Genomic DNA, 11,939 nt, shown 5'->3' with positions numbered 1-11,939 from the left:
ATGAGATTTTATTAATGTTGGACAAGATGTAGTCGAATATATGTGTTCCATAGATTGCATACTCAAGCAACTAGAGACTCGTTTAGGCATCCCCCTTGACCTAATTTTCTCCCTAGGAAGCTTGTGAAGATCTATAAATATGATGTCTGGATGATAGTTTCCATATTGTTCTCTTTTTCAGTTTATTAAGCCTAGCACACTAGACTATTTTTTTTGGTTTTTTAGATAAACATTAGCAAACTTTTCATATGGTTACTGTTAAGATTGAAGTTTTATTTTTCCCTAAAGGTAGACTAGGATAAACTTCAACCTATTTTGATGTATAATTTTAGATTTCATAAATAAAGTCTTTACATTACAATTTTTTTAAAGTTTTATTTTTCCCTAAAGGTAGACTAGGATAAACTTCAACCTATTTTGATGCATAATTTTAGATTTCATAAATAAAGTCTTTACATTACAATTTTTTTGGTACATATTTATTATTGTTGTATTAATAAATGTGAGATAGTTCTCATATTTTATTTTAGAGAATGATATAAAGAATTTTTCCAAATATAATATAAATGTGTAAATTAATAATAATATTATTATTTAACCATTTTTATTAAATTACACAATTTTCAATATAAAGTATAAACTACACTTCACATTTTATTATTATTATTATTATCATCTTCATTTATATCCATTAAACTAGAATAAACACTTAATATGAATAGTGAACTATATTTTCTACTTAGTGTAATGGTTAAACATCTTTTCTACTTGGTATAGAGTGAAATTTCTTTAAGAATAATTATTATTATTATTTTTCTTTTATTGTTAGATAAGTCACATAAACTATTATTATTATTTATTCATTTCTTAATAACATTAGTTTTAAGGTTAAACTTATCAAGAGATTGAACTCGTTGAAAAATGATGTGGCATTTGGATTTTGCAAATTCCCCAACTTAAACAATATTATTATAAACATAAATATATATTGTTTAGTAAATGTTTTAAAAAATATTAGAAAATACTAGAAATATTAGAGTTTTGGTATAATTATTTATTATTATTTTGTTCTTATTAATTATTTGTATAATTAAATAGTGTATAAATTTAAAAGACATTTAATTATTTAAGTAATTTTAAGACCAATATAGATCAATTTTATGTGTGGATTTACCAAGCCCATAGGAATCAAATGTCTTGATATTATACTTAAATAGAAAAGAGATTGGATCTCTTTGGATGCTTGGTAGAAGTCAAATTTACCTTATGTTGGACACCTAATCCTAAATGGTTAGTGTGGAAGTTGAATGGACAAAAGGAGTCCAAGAGACCTTGGGATCTGAAACCCAAGAGTCACATATTTGTACTATAAATGTATATCTGATGTTAATAAAAAATGGACTCACTGATTTATCTTTCCTATTCTATGTTTTCCATGTCTGTTTAACATGGTATCAGAGCCACTTGTGTTTCTGTGGCCTTTTATGTGCATGTCAGTGCTGCACCTCTACCCATAATCCTGAAATAGTAAAATTGGCGTGCTAGATCTGCAAATTCAAATATATCAGCGTGGTCTTCATTACCTGTGTCTGAGCTGCCTTGAATAGCGCCGACGTGGTCTTCATTACCTGTGTCTGAGCTGCCTTGAATAGCGCTGGCCTGGTATTCATTATCTGTAACGTTCCACGCATACTTGACACTACTGAGCACCTTGCCTTCCTGCGCCTCTACTGCCTGACAATTCACCTGATTATTCTCACCTGCGTTACTGAATGTGTTTGAATAGCTTGACTGCCTCTGTCCTGCGTCTCTGCCAAGCCTGTGCTGCCTCTATCAAGTTAGCTCTTTTTCTTACTGACGGTTACTAAAACCCTAACGCTCTCACCGGTTTGAGAGACTCAATACGCCGCTGGATTGGTGAACGCTGCCTGACAAAGAATATTGTGGAGGACGCAGCTGGTATCATCGTTCTAAATGTGCAATGCATTAAAACTGTCTCCGGTTGGAACCGTCCGTGTGCTCAGCGAAAGGAATCTCATAATCTAGCAAGTTAAGGTCTGCGGCTGCAATCTTTAATGGTCTAGTCACTCGATTTATGGAGGAAGCGAACAAGTAATGGCGTCGATCTATATTACATGCTAGGTCAATGGTCTGAAATTTTTTCTTACGCTGCATCATAACCGCTCACTCCCTTGCAACAATTTGAAAAGAATGCACTCCAGAATGTTCTGGTCTCTATGCCGATGCCGGGGGATGAGAAGATAGGCGTGTGATCGACTCAATAATGACTTTGATTTTTCATATTTTTCGCTACAGTGCCTTGTAGTGCACCACATCAATTGTTTTAATTGTTGAATTCATTCCTCGAATCGAATGTTGTCCATCTAGAGTCAGTTGAGGCCTCTTTTGCATAGGGGAACCATTTTCCTGCCTCTGTTGCCTCTCTTCACTGTATTTCTCCCTTAAGCGCTGCCAGCGTTCCATTGCTAGACCTCCGGCCTCTCCAATACGCATACCTTCATTGCCAGACCTCCGGTTGCTCATGCCTCTCCACGTTGCTCCCAATACGTTGTATGTTGCTCCCAATATACGCTGTTATCTCTGCTTTAATTCGCAGTCAACATCTCTGGCCTTCGCCTACACCATTGGCTCTCCAATACGCATCGTTGGCTCTCCACACATATATGCTTACCTCGGTCATGTGATAAGAATTTTGGAGCACTGGTGAGATCTTCTCGCTGGAAACATTGTCGATCAAGCACAGAGCAGAGAGGAAAGGTTCAGATTTGAAACAATGTCCTCATCAACAATGTCATCTTGAAGTCGCCTTTTAGTGGAGCCTGCGTTGAATGATGCAGTCGATGACTATGAGAATCCAACTGTTTGGTTTGGGAGCCGAGATCAGATTTATTCGAACAAAATAAAGGCTTCCAAATTCAAAACCCTATTTTGTCCAACAAGGTACCGCTGTTTATCAGTGCAACAGCTTTAGCTGTGCGATTTCGAGAGTTATATACCAGACGTGGCTTGCTAGGTATCAAGCTCTTCTACAGCTATTTGCAGAAGACTGTCGAATAGTCGGATTCGCCGTGGCTGTAATTCACTGAAGCCTTTTTTCTCGGAGAATTTTTGGCCGGGGTAATTTGCAATTTCTCTTTACTGTCTCGGAGTAGTAACTCAGATACCGAATCTCCCGTGAAACAAAATCCTGGGTATTTGCAATGGGAGTTGACTTTTCATGACAAGGTTGTGGAAAATCTTCGAGGACACTTCCCTAAGCGCAATCCATTGCGCAGGTGGTTAGGTTGTTGTACAGTGCTATTCAATCACAGAGATCTCAGACAACTTCTACTGTTTCCAACCGTAAAGTTTATGGAGACATGGAGATCGCCGCTGATGATTTAAGAGCTAATGCTGGGAAAATGTGTTGATCTTCATTATAAGCATCATTTATATAGATAATCATCCACAATAAAGGAGTAACCTACCAAAGACCAGAAGTAGTGTGGGAATGCCTCTATCTCTGTGTGAGCTCGATAGGCATCGAAAGGGTCATTGATGACCTGTGGTCATTCGTATACCCAATGCATAGTGCAGCATGCAACCACCATACTAGCTAGCTCTTGTTATGTTGTTTCCTTCGACTGGTTCATTTAAGTAATAGTGTGTTGGAATGTAATGAGGTTGATCTGAAAATCATTTGTTATCATGCAAATCTGGAAGTGGACTATTGTCTTCTTTGAAGAAAGTGGCAAAATCAGAGGATACTGATTCGTACCCCAGTCAAGGCATATGAACATTCAAGTCCTGTCCATGACAGTGTTATAATTGTTGAAGTTTTGTTAGCCATCATTTCTGATTCAAAAGGGAAGGAGTATTTGAAGGATCCAAGTAAGTTTGCAGTTGTTGTTGCCCCAGTTGTGGAACTGTATTTAAAAATCATTATAGTTTCTGTTCCTTGATTCATTTGCTGCACATTTACAAAGGATTTTTCTGTGTCTTGGTACTGTGAGTGGGTGTTACTTTTACTCATTGGGTCATAGTTGTAATCAGTCTTTTAAAGGGGTGTAATTTTGACAATGAATAATATGCCTCAAATTACTGAAGTATTAGAGTTCTTAAAAACTCTGATACATTCCTCTAATCATGAAACATTCCAAATCAGCAAAGGCTCTCTCTCAAAAATTCAGACATGTCTACAATATGCACAAGACAAAGTTGATTTTTTGCAGCCTGAAACACAGCTACAACAAGAAGAATTAAAACGAAGGAGTCATTCTGAACCTGTTTCTGTTCAGAACAATGAAGCAGACTCCCATAAACAACAAGTCAATAATGTTACTGTTCATTCAAATAAAGCAGCAGTTGTATATGCAGATGCAGAAACTCAGTCTGCACTTCCCAAGCCCATCATTAGACCTTGGGAACAGCTTGTCCACAACAAGCACAGAACTGGTCTTGGATATGACAAGGACTTGTCCTTTCATATTCCAGACTATGCCAAGCCCATTCAGTTTCAGAGTGCTGGATTCATTCATGACAGTTCACCTGCTCCTTATGACAGTTCAGCTTCAGCTGTTCCAGATTCTGCCCCTCTTCCACAGCAACAACAACAACAAAAACAACAGATCGTGAAATGCCAACACTGTGACCGAGTTGGCCATTTGAAAGATCACTGTTTTGATCTTCATCCATGTAAGCACTGTCATAAAACCAGTCATTCTTCACACAGATGCTTCAGAAACAAACGTCCTGCAAGAACAAAGATTCATCTTGGATGGATCGCTTCTTGGCAATGGGCATCAACAGCCAAGAAGATATTCCAAACACATGTCAGAACTTGTTCCAGAATATTGAACAGTCTTGCAGTTGAGTTTTCTCCATCATCTCACCTTGTATCTGACAGGGGGGGAAATGATGGTCATCTACAAGCTTCAAAGTCACATCAAGCGAGCCTGAGTCACAACCTGCCACACCAGTTTCAGAGTTGTAGCCAGAGACAAAGATGCCCCTGAACATGCCTTCAGTTGGCAATCTGGGACACTTCCTCTAGCAGAAGACTCCAGCTTCTTGCCAGTTTTGGAAGAGTTCCAAGAATCGCAGAGTTGTTGGTCATCCTTAAACCATCACAGATTAAGAACACTTCCTCTAGCAGAAGACTCCAGCTTCTTGCCAGTTTTGGAAGAGTTCCAGGAATTGCATTAAGCATCCCAGAGTTGTTGGTTATCCTTAAACCATCACAGGTTGAGACTTCCCTTTTCAGGTTGAAGTTTTACCTTTTATGTGGGGTGAGACCTCCCTTTTACGGTTGAAGGTTTCCCTCTTTAAAACAATAGGATCACTTCCTCTAGCAGAAAACTTCAGTTTCTTGCCAGTTTTGGAAGAGTTCCGGGAACTGCACTAAGCGTTCCAGTGTTGGTGGTCATCCTTAAACCACCGCCCTTTTTACCAACATTTCATAGAGCACATTCAGCCTAGTGCTGCCATGCATTTGTTGCACATGTTGTATTACAGCTCTCTTCTTGGACTCATACATAACCCTTCGGATTAAGGGGGGGAATGTTGGACACCTAATCCTAAATGGTTAGTGTGGAAGTTGAATGGACAAAAGGAGTCCAAGAGACCTTGGGATCTGAAACCCAAGAGTCACATATTTGTACTATAAATGTATATCTGATGTTAATAAAAAATGAACTCACTGATTTATCTTTCCTATTCTATGTTTTCCATGTCTGTTTAACACCTTATTATTTTAATTTAGAATTATTTTTGTTTTAAGGTAGAGTTATTTTTAATTTTTATTTTATTTTATTTTTTACCAAATAAAAAAGTTTAAGGTAAAGTTATTTTTATTTTTATTTTTATTAATGAATATAATTATTAATTGTATAAATTTATTTTATTTTATTTGGCCAAATAAAATTTTTACATATTTTAATTCATTCTTTTTTTTTTAACTTTAATTATAAAAATGTTAGTCTACATTCTCATCAATGCCATACAATAATAGGTAAAATCCTTCTCATTATCCCATTAATGCAATACAATAATATATAAAAACTTTTTCGAAAATGAAGAAGAATTTAAAAATAAAATTTTGAATTCGTCAACATATATATGAAATAGATTTTTTCACCAGAATTAGGTGATACAATTTCAAGCAAGATTGTGATTTTGTTGTTTAAAATACTTTTTTTTAAGTATAAATAAACTCAACACCCAAAAAAGTCTTTGGGATACTCAAATTCTACAAATTAGATAACTTAAATTTAAAAATATCTACCTGAATTTGATTACATTTACACAGAAAAATGTTATTTCCTCTATATGTTAGACTAAACTTATATAGACACACACTTGACCTCATTAATTAAAAGAACTAATAAAAAAGGTTTAAGAACATCACCATAATCTAAAATGTGTTGTTGGGTTAAATTTTAATACAACCATTATTTTTATTTACTTATTCTATTAACCACCTTTATATCTAAAAGATGTTTGATATAGACATTAGTTAATAAGTGAACATTATGTGAAAATAGATAAATCAAATTGTTTAATGGAGTATATTATCTTCAATTTGAAACTTCCATTATAATTTATTTCTACTTTTAAAAAAAAATTATATAGATATTTTTAAATAATTTTTTCCCGCATAAATATTTTATTCATATGATCTATTTTTTTCCACTTCCATATAACCAACCATTTCACTCTAGTTTGTGGAGAAGGATAAGATCTTCTTTGGATGTGCATGGTTCATAGTTGAATAGTGGTTCACAAGTTGAATAGTGAGTTATAAGAATAAAATGGTATAGGTTCAGCTTAATACAACCAATACATTATTAATATATGAATTTATTACCTTAAATGTAGAATTGCAAGGTGATAAAAAACAATCATTATTATTAAACACTTAAAATAAACTAAATTTATAAATAATTCAAAATCTTTAATAACAAATCTATATGTAAATTTTCATATATCGAAAAAAATTTATAATTTATTTGGTTTTTCAAATTGAAAAAACTAAATTGGTCCATATATTAATTTATTAAATATTTTATTTATAAGATTTATCTTTTTAGTTTTTTAATGTTAATGGACCATGTTTAAAATAAAAAAGGCTAGCCCTTTTATATTTCATTTATATAAATTAACGTTTTTCAAATTGAAAAGATGAAATTGGTCCATATATTAATTTATTAAATATTTTAATTTATAAAATTTATCGTTTTTGGTTTTTTAATAATTAACTGACCATGTTTAAAATAAAATAAAAAACTGGCAGTTTTATATTTTATTCATATAAATTAACCCATATATCATTGCTATTTTATTTTGCTAACTAAATATGCTTAAAATAGAAAAGCATGACCTTTTAAAAATAGAAACAATAGTGGCATCTCTTTAAAATAATGAAATGTCATAATGGCACCCTTTCATTTTCTTGATATTTATAATGAGCTTTGATATATCATTTTTAAGTTCAAATCTTATGCCCGACTTGAAGAGGACGATCTTTGAGAGTACAGAGAGCACATAGGTTAGAACAAAACTAGCCTTTTGATTTAGGCTAACTTGTGCGAAATGGGTGAAGAGAATTCTGCGGGTTCATTAGAGGTGTCGGTTGGTCAGTTTGCTAATTTTTATTCTGAAACGGGCCAGGGTAAAGAGATGAACTCGGGCCAGAATCCCTTAGTTGTGTTAGATCACTGTAATGAGGGTGGTGAGAAGGAAAAACAAGGGTTGGAAATTGCTTCGCATGCATACCCCAGTTTTTCGAATATTCTGGATAGCCAAAATTCTGTGAGTGAAATGCAGATGAAATTTGAAATTATGGAGAACGAAATTAATGATGACGCTGAAAAAATAAGGAGCGGTGGTTTTCGGGAGTCCAGTCCTCAGGTTTTGACCACAGACTCTGAATGGTGGATGCCAATCATTAGACGCGAAACTGATTTGAAAACTACTTCGTATGTCAACCCTAATACTGAACTCGTGAGTTTGAAGAGGGCCATCAAGCTCCACACAGTGTCACCTGAGGGCAATGAGGATGGTGAGCAGCAAAGAGCACCTGAACGCAGGGAGGTAGGGAAAATTGGGGTAAAAAAGTCAAACTGGAGGGAAACACTCAAGGGGTCTGGTGAGGATTTTAATAATGAAAACCCTAGAAAGTTCAAGACGGCGATTGGGTCCCAGAAGTCCAGCGCACGGGTTTCTAACACAAAACCTGACTGGTCCATGCCACTCCATTTACGCTACGCAGGGTTCGAGAATATGCCGCCTGCGCAGCCGGATGATTCGATGTTTCTGAAGAGCGAGGAATATGCACCCAAATTGCAGATGGGGGTTGATTCCGGTTCCAGAGTCCAGGCTAGGAAGTTGGGAAGGAATCCCCTGGCTGTGGCACATGACAGCGAAGAGGGATATGAGAAGAAGAGGGGTCGGAAACGAAAGGACGAAGAAGAGGAGGATCCCAGGAAAGAATTTAAAACACAATCTATATGTCCTACGGCACTAAATTTACGCGATGCAAAATTCGAATTTAATCCGCGTGTGGGTCCTTCTGATTTTTCTGAATTGCCGGGTCCTAGGAAGCGAAGCAGAAAGCAGATTTCTCCTGGTGCGGAACGTGAAGTTTCGACATTTCTGGATCCCCAAATGGTGGTGGGAGGTAATACCGAAGTCCAGGCTCGGACCGTGTCACATGAGGTGGACGAGGTTCCTCCAAAGAAGCCGGGTAGGCCCCGGACCGTGTCACATGAGGTGGACGAGGTTCCTCCAAAGAAGCCGGGTAGGCCCCGGACCCTGTCACATGAGGTGGACGAGGTTCCTCCAAAGAAGAAAGGACAGAAACCCAAAATCAAAGAGGAGCAGTTCAAGCCTGGGGTGCAAAGTTCACAGTTTTCGACCTCAGGAGATTTTATGATGCCAGCTAAAGAGGAACACGAGGAACATGTTCTTGATGAGGAGATTAGAAAGGAGAAAACTGATAGTGAGGATCCAGAAATGCAACCACCAGAGGAACGTCAAGCTGAGGAGACTGAAATTCAAGCACCAGAAGATAGAAGTGATTGTACAAATTGCCATCAATGTAAAAGAAACGACAAAGGCACTGTTGTCAACTGTTCAACATGCAAAAGGTTGCGTTACTGTCTTAAATGCATTGAAATATCGTACCCTTCGTTAACAGTAGAAAATTTTGCAGAGAGATGTCCCCCGTGTAGGGGAACTTGTAATTGCAGAAGCTGTTTAAGGAAAAATCCCCAGGTCAAAGTGAAAAAATTAAGGGTAGATGATAGGGTCCGTTTTTGCAAGAACTTGATTTGCAGTGGCCTCTCTGTCGTCACCAAAATTCATGGTGAGCAAATGCTGGAACTGGAGGTGGAGGCCAAAATTCAGAAAAAACCTGCAGAAGACCTGAAGATTCGAGTGTCTAATGTGAAGGTAGGAGAGCGTCATTTTTGTGACAACTGCCACACATCTATCGTAAGTTTCCACAGAAGCTGTGATGATTGTGAGTACGATCTTTGTCTTTCTTGCTGTCGTGAGCTTAGGGAAGGGAAACCGCCTGGAGGTGATTCAACGTCAAAGAGGATAGTTGATGAGAATTCTAAAATGACAGGTCAGTTTGATTCTGTACTACCATTGTCTAAATTTAAAGTTAATGCTGATCGTTCAATCCCATGTCCTCGTTGTGCAAAGAAATTGTTAGAATTAAAGTGCACCAGATTTGGGCAAAATTGGGTTGCAAACATAGAGAAAATAGCAGAAAGAGTTTCTAGGGATTGTGAGTTTCCAATGGCATCAAGAGATTCACAGCCATGTTCTCTGTGCTTCAAGCCTAATTTTGAGCATTCTGATAAGCTAAGAAAAGCTGCTAACAGGCAGGATGGCAGCGACAACTATTTGTATTGTCCAACTGTTCAAGATGTCGAGAGTGAGACTCTTGAACATTTTCAGAAACATTGGAGAAGAGGTGAGCCTGTGATTGTCAGAAATGTTTTAGATAATACTGGACTGAGTTGGGATCCAATGGTCATGTGGCGGGCTTTCAGGATTACCAGAACCAAGAATTCAAAGGAGCTAGAAGTGAAAGTCCTTGATTGCATGGATTGGAAGTGGACTGAGATCAATATTCATCAATTTTTTTCATATTATGTAAGGGGAAAATACCACCGTGATGGTTGGCCCCAGTTGTATAAGTTGAAGGATTGGCCTCCAGAAAATTCATTCGAAGAGCGTCTACCAAGACATTGTGCTGAATTTATCAGCGCCTTACCTTTCAAGGAGTACACCCATCCTAAATCTGGGATTCTAAATCTTGCCACAAAGCTTCCAAAGCACTCCTTGAAACCTGATTTGGGTCCCAAAACTTACATAGCCTATGGCAACAGGGAAGAGCTTATCAGAGGGGATTCAGTCACTAAGCTGCACTTGGATGTGGCCGATGCTGTCAATATTATAACGCATACAGCCGAAGTCAAATTCACAGATTCCAAACAAAAAACGATAGATAAATTGAGAGAAAAATACAGAAGAAGTGATGGGCTGCCAGAGAGTTCAGGGAGGATTGAAAACAAAGACTCTGAATTTGGAGGTGCTCTTTGGGATATTTTTCGGAGAGAGGATATACCCAAGTTACAAGATTATTTGGTGAAACACAAGGGGGAATTCAGGCACATTGAAAATAAGCATCTTACACAGGTTACTCATCCAATTCATGATCAGACTATTTACCTGAATGAGTATCATAAGGGGAAGCTGAAAGAAGAATATGGAGTAGAGGCATGGACATTCGAACAAAATCTTTACGAGGCAGTCTTCATTCCAGCTGGGTGTCCTCATCAAGTTCGGAACCTCAAGTCATGTATTAAAGTTGCCATGGATTTTGTATCGCCTGAGAATTTAGAGCAATGTATTCAGTTGACTGAAGAGTTCCGCTTGCTGCCCAAGAATCACAGGGCGAAAGAAGACAAGTTAGAGGTGAAGAAGATGATTCTCCATGCAATCAAGTCCGCCTCACAGGAGCTCGACAGTTTGACCTCAGCCGCCCAGGACAGAAAGAAGGGGAAGGATGTGGCATTGTAGAAAATGTGAACACAATCTTGTTGCTGTTATGTTCCTCATCTTATGAGGTGATTTTTTCATGTTTTTCCTAAATATTTTTCCATGAAGAGCATGATAAGTCTGATTTATTTTATTTTCAAATGATATTTGCTAAATAGAGGTGTGAGGAATGCACCTCAGTTTTTGAAAATGTTTTTTCTTTGTAAGTTTATTCTTAAATTGAAGTTTGAGGGAATGCACCTCAGTGTTTAAATGCTTATTCCTAATAAGTTGCGATTCATTGGTCCAGGTATTCGTCTGCTCCCCCGGTACATTGGATAAAGCATGCAGAGGGCGTGGCTTTGTCAAGCTATAGCCTTTGTCGTTACCTACTTTTGATATTTCCAATTGATCTTCTGGGTTGGTGTCCTAGTCTTAAAGGGATCTTCTGGGTTTATGTGAATCAATGAATGTGTTAGTGAATCGATGAGTGTGGTAGGAAAAATAGATATTCGTTCTATTTTTAAATGATTTGTTTCAGAGAGAAAGATATTGCAGAGAGTTAATTTTTATTTGAATATGTTCTAATATCAACTTAATTGTAGCTAGTTCATTCTCACGTAAATATTGTTAATTACAACGTAAACTGTATAAATATTCTGTGACAGTCCTCTGCATCAGTCATGGTTAATAGATATTCGTTCTATTTTTAAATGATTTGTTTTAGAGAGAAAAGATATTGCAGAGAGTTAATTTTTATTTGAATATGTTCCGATATCAAGTTCATTCTCACGTAAATATTTTTAATTACAACGTAAACTGGATAAATATTCTGTGACAGTGCTCTTCATCAGTCATGGTTCACAACTGCTTATGTTTATTTTCTC

At 36.8% G+C, this 11,939-nt stretch overlaps 1 pseudogene; it reads left to right on the top strand.

Annotated features, from left to right (window-relative positions):
• Positions 1-7,590: 7,590 nt before the first annotated feature.
• LOC149216733 (lysine-specific demethylase JMJ26 pseudogene) lies at positions 7,591-11,094 on the top strand (annotated as a pseudogene).
• Positions 11,095-11,939: the final 845 nt, after the last annotated feature.

Source organism: Pinus tabuliformis, chromosome 1_1, assembly GCF_031772625.1.
Source record: "Pinus tabuliformis cultivar Carrire ecotype Pingquan chromosome 1_1, CPIR1, whole genome shotgun sequence".
Classification (NCBI taxonomy): Eukaryota; Viridiplantae; Streptophyta; class Pinopsida; order Pinales; family Pinaceae; genus Pinus; species Pinus tabuliformis.
This window is presented reverse-complemented; position numbering and strand designations above follow the sequence as displayed.